Raw genomic sequence first — 6,000 nt, forward strand, 5'->3', positions numbered from 1 at the left:
TTTCATGACATTAACATATAATTATTGTAATATTATATATGATATTTACCATGGTCCATAGGCCTATTGATTCGGGACAGAAATTTGGACTTATATATATATTTTTACAATAAAAAATACACAGGGACCTGGCACGATTTTTTTTAACTAACAGTATACCATATATATATATTATAGTATCAAGGGTATGAACTCGGCGGTCGAGAAAAACGGACCTATTTTTTTAAAACCGTGATTATTTTAATAAATGGGTTTTATACAACATTGATAGATATCTTACCTTAAAGAGAAATGATTTATGTTTCCATTGAGTGCTTGATGAACAAAATTGGCCACGTATTGACGAAGTTATGGCTTGATGAATCGGGAAATTTACGACAAATATGCTAGGTAGACATTTCCCTGTCCGGTCGAAATGTCGTTTCGGCTCTAATGGGTACCTCAAAAACCAAGCCAAAATCACAAAATCTACGCTTGTGGTGGTAAACAGTACCCATAAGTGTGTTCATCCACAATCTCCTTTGGAGGTGTCATGACCCGTACTTTGTAGAAACTCCATTTAAACATCGTGTAGCTCTCTTACTTTAACCGTCACCGCCATGTTCATTTGTTTTTCGGAACGCTTCTCGAGTTTACTCCCAAGCACAAAACTACATAATTTGCATAATGTAGTCACGATATGTAAAGTCGAGAAGCGTTCCGAGAGAAAAATGAACATGGCGGTTACGGTTAAAGTAAGTGAGCTACACGATGTTTAAATGGAGTTTCTACAAAGTACAGGTCATGACACCTCCAAAGGAGATTGTGGATGAACACAGTTATGGGTACTGTTTACCACCACAAGCGTAGATTTTGTGATTTTGGCTTGGTTTTTGAGGTACCCATTAGAGCCGAAACGACATTTTGACCGGACAGGGAAATGTCTACCTAGCATATTTGTCGTAAATTTCCCGATTCATCAAGCCATAACTTCGTCAATACGTGGCCAATTTTGTTCATCAAGCACTTAATGGAAAGATAAATTATTTCTCTTTAAGGTAAGATATCCGTCAATGTTGTATAGAACCCATTTATTAAAATAATCACGGTTTTTAAAAAATAGGTCCGTTTTTCTCGACCGCCGAGTTCATACCCTTGATACTATAATATATATATATATATACTATTGGTTAAAAATTTTCGTGCCAGGTCCCTGTGAAAAAATACATGTAATGATAACTGTCAAGTTAGAAACTTCCTGTTTACAACCTGTAAATAACTATTGTTTAGCAACAAAAACATAAAATATCCCTGACACTTCACAGGCCAGATTTAACAAACATATAATGAGATGGTGGTTTTTCTCATGGTACTCTGGATTTCCACCACCATCAAACGTGGATACCTCTTAAATTACTCAATCTGTTAATTTATAAATAAAAGTTTTGCAAATAATAAACAAAACTAAAATTTAAGCCCAAGTATCCATGTACATGTTTATGACAATGTTTTATAGCCAATGGTTGCTGTAGCCAGATTGTTATAACAGTAGCCTATTGTATTTTGAAATTCGAATTCCACTGCATTGTTTTTCTTGCATAATTCAGCAAGCTGGGTTGACATATCTGACCCCTGATATTTACTTTATATTGCACACATTTTTGTATTCATTTACAAAAGCAGAAAAGGATACCTATAATATCCACGACTCATTGTACATTTAAATATTGTTTTAAGCAACATGGATTTGATTTTGAGACTTCATTCTTTCTACAGAATCAATCTCTTTTCTTGGCTGTACATGTATTTCCCCTGCTTGGCATTTGACTCTTGTGACCTTAATGTTTATTCAAGGTCATGTATTTGAACAAAATTGATAGCCCTTTGCTCAAGCATGCTATAATCCAATTATCAGGCCTATATAGATAAGAAAATGATTTAGGATTTTATCATATTTGCTCAAATATTGCTATAAGCTGACCATCACTTCTCTTGATCTTAAAGAGAACTTGGTTAAAGAGGACATTTTAGCATATTTCACATGTGATCATGAACAAAGGTCAAGGTAATTGTCCTTTTGAAAAACCAAGAATCGTTGGAAGAAACTTGGTAGCCCTTTACCCAACACACTACAAAATATAGCTTTTTGATCAGCTTAAAGAGTTTTCCAGAAAGATATTGTTCCAAAAATTCAAATATTTTACCCTATGACCTTGAATAGACTTCAAGGTCATTCAATTGTAGCCTTTTTATCCATACTGCAGGCTAAATGACACAAGCTGACTTTGGTTTGGAGAGGTAAGTGAATAAAACCTGTTGTATTCTTTATAAGGTATATACCACATGAAGTGCATCATGTATACCTTTGGACAGCTTTAGGTACCAGGTGTTTGATTAGGTATAGGGGCTAATGCTCTAAATGAATAACTTATGCAGTCCTGCACCAGCGTGTGAGCTTGCATACGACTGGCATTTATATCATATTCACTTACAGTCAGAATCCATCTTGTATAAAACTTGTTTCAATTTCAGGGCTGTTTTCTAAACTTTTAAAGTTTTGTGTAAACATGAGCTAGTCATATCATGACACTACTTGGCTGTGATTTTCTAGGTTGTATTATCTGACCTTTGATGACACTATATTACCATATATGGATAACGGGCTACCTGTTGTGTTTCTACCCAAATATGGGTCAAACATCTTCAAGAAAATATACTACAAGGTCATTTCACATAAATAACTTTAAAGAAAATTGTTATAATCCATCTTAACTTTTATTATCTGGTGCCATAAATTTATGAAGGGAAGATAACCACACGTTTAATTCATGAATTTAACTCATGATAATATAAAGGCATTATATTGTCTTCTTTTTAAAAATCTATGATCCATTTCATGCATTTAGATTTCAACCTAATAATAAAATAATTAAACTTGAATTATGTATCAAATATAGTCTTTGAATATATTCAAAAAGAATTTCTACAAGCCTATAAAATTCTGATTTCTTTCCCTTAAATATCATAAGTATTTTATGTATTTGAAGTTGGCTATTTTTTTTCAATATACATTATATGTATTAAACATTTCCCCATAGATATTATATGAAAATGTTAATGACAATTATTTTTAATAAGCACATCAGCTAAATGTACACAAAGTAACATAAATCCATGATTCTAAACCCTAGAGTGGTAATATCTCAATGATTTAATGATTTGAAAATTTATTTAAAAAAAAATCTTATTTTTATGACATACACTGTACTCAATGAAATAGCTTAATAAAAAGTGTCAATGTTTTTATTTTGTTATTTTCTGGTCTTAATTTATGTCAATTCATAAAAAAATAATTAGTATACAACCACATGGATATTTTTAAATTCCTTTTAACAACCAAGGTTGGGTCAATACAATGCAACCCTGAATTTCTGTATGAATGGTTATAATTTTTACGCAGGTTCTTTGATAACGACGGACTCTTGAAGTAACCGGTATTTTTCATTGATTTCTTCTTTACAAATTCCGTGATACAGGTATGGTATAACACAGAATATTTACTCAAACTGCACACCGATCAATGGAGCCAGGACGTTAGCCTCAAGTCCAGGAAATTATAAGAGATCACCATCTCTTTGCTAAAGACCCATTAATGTCTAGAGTGAGTTCAGTGGGACAGATCTGCCTGGGAAATTATTAGAAATGTAAAAAAAAAAAAAAAAAACACCAAGAACAACAATTGTCGAAGCTCAACTTGCCAATGCTTAATTCCTAAAATCTAGTTTCCCTTACAAATACCTTCCATGTCATTAAATAATAATAACTGTAAAAAGGAATACCTGGTAGTAAGAAACATCAAATTAAATTAATTATAATTAACTCCTAAAAAGCATTCAAAACTTTACCAAAACTTAATTAGTAGACATTGCTCCACAAGGGTCAGTATTTTAAAGGTTTACCAAAACTTGAAGGAATACTTATTTACATTATACATCACAAATTACTTCCTAATCCTTGAGCTGTTGTTTGAAACAGTAAACAACTATTTGTCAGATAGATTCATTATGACATAAAAAATAAATTCTGATATACATGTTTACATGAGAAATTAATTTACCATAAATTCTAAATAAGGAAATCCTATTAGCTGGATGAGAGACCACTAATATGATGTATAGGATGGCTTAGTTCAATGTTAACTTTAATTATCATCTTTCATAATTTATATTCATTTACATACTTATATATATAGATTCATAAAACAATGCAGTTTTAAATCAATTGTTAAATTTAGATGAATTAAGTAGCATAGAATAATTCATTCCACGGCTTGCAATCTAAGGTGGATGAAATTATGGGGGATGTCCATGAGGAAGGGCACAGGGCAGAATTTGGCCAGGGTAGGAAATTGGATGGGGAGGAGTGGCTATGGGTGTGGGTGGGGATTAGTGTGAGGATGGGGGCAGGGCTTGGGCAAGGGGGGGAAGACTGTGGTAGTAGCAGGTTGAGTGAGACCTACAGCTAAAGAATCAAGGAGGCTTTAGGGTAATCAACAGATACAGCGCAGTAATTATAGTTATCATTTTGTGTATTGCTATCATCACAGTAATAATAATTATCTTGTATAAAGCTGAAAAGTAATTAACTATCCAAAACAAATATAAATATAACCTATGTGTGTTAATTCATAATCCATGAAAAATATAATAACAGAAGTTGATTTGTTGGATAACACCTGAAAACACACACATTACTAAAACCATACAATTCAACATTGTATAATTGATACTATGTATTATCACTGTTGTATAATTGATACTATGTATGATATCAACATTGTATACTTGATACACTGTTTTAATATTGTATATATTATTGTTTATTATTGTACATTGTTTATGATTTATAAATTGATACAAAATATCTAGATAGTGTATGTATAACTATATGTATCTATTATGTAATTAATAATTACTGTGTTAATAAATCAAAACCAAATAATTAGTAGTAAATATTTACGTAAAGAGAAAATTACATCTGATAGTGAAATACAAACCTTGGTAATTTCAATATCCTCCCGGAATATAATGAATACACACAATGTGTCACACACACAGATAAATCTCAAACACTTTGAAACTAAAACTTAAAATAACAAAATCCCAGCAAAACTAATGTAAATCCATGTTGACACAGTTGTTTGTGTATAAAACACAAATCACTTTTTTCCTCTAAACCATTTTGATATTTTACGGATCATGTCGTCAGCAATAGTTCACTATACAGGTAAGACTGCCGCTATGATCAAGCATAACGGTACTTCCCAGTGGGCGCATTAAGCCCCGCCCCTTCTCATACGTCGACCCAAAAATCGTCACAGAGGAATGTCAAAACTAGGTCCACTCGAAAATGTCATCCCTGTCAAAACAGATGACCCAATATATGTCAACAATATTAAAGTAATACCTATTTTATAAAAAAAGATACTATAAGATGGACATGTGGAAACGACTAAGTGTCCGTTCAACAATCATTTCTCCTCGCGCTTGTTGACATCGTTACCCTACAATCTACATGCTACTGGACGACTCGTCCCGGGTACATGTCCGCCCTATATTATCAAATTCACCCTTACCAGCTTTAAGTTATCTCGTTCACATGGCGTGTTGAGTGTGGCTATATTCTTGTCGGGGCCATATACGGTGTTCAGACTTCTGTAAGTATGGACGGAAGTTGATCTGGGACCCAAAGTTAGAACATGGCGCATGACAAAAACACAACGATTTGGTGTATATGTGTATTGATCCGCTTCCAGCTCACCTACCACAGGTAGCTTACCCGGGGTTATCTCCCTTCTACGGCGTAATGCTATGGCAAGCCAAGTTACTTTTTATTCTTTTATTCCCGGAATTGAATTTCCGATATCGGATATCGGAATTAGAATTCTCGATATCAGAAATTCAATTCCGATATCGGAAATTCTAATTCTGATATCGGAATTAGAACAAAAATTCTTGATAT

The 6,000-nt window shown here is 33.0% G+C and overlaps 1 protein-coding gene across 2 annotated transcripts in view; it reads right to left on the reverse strand.

Annotated features, from left to right (window-relative positions):
- Positions 1–5,783, reverse strand: part of LOC138325755 (zinc finger protein GLIS3-like) — a 49,274-nt gene extending 43,491 nt beyond the window's left edge. Inside the window, exon 1 of one of the 2 annotated variants that reach the window (XM_069271629.1) lies at positions 5,615–5,783. The gene's annotated coding sequence lies outside the window, so the exon portion shown is untranslated. Of the gene's footprint in view, positions 1–5,035; positions 5,362–5,614 lie in introns of those variants that run through there. The other variant, XM_069271628.1, reaches the window with a different exon arrangement.
- Positions 5,784–6,000: the final 217 nt, after the last annotated feature.

Source organism: Argopecten irradians, chromosome 6 (genome assembly GCF_041381155.1).
Source record: "Argopecten irradians isolate NY chromosome 6, Ai_NY, whole genome shotgun sequence".
Lineage (NCBI taxonomy): Eukaryota > Metazoa > Mollusca > Bivalvia > Pectinida > Pectinidae > Argopecten > Argopecten irradians.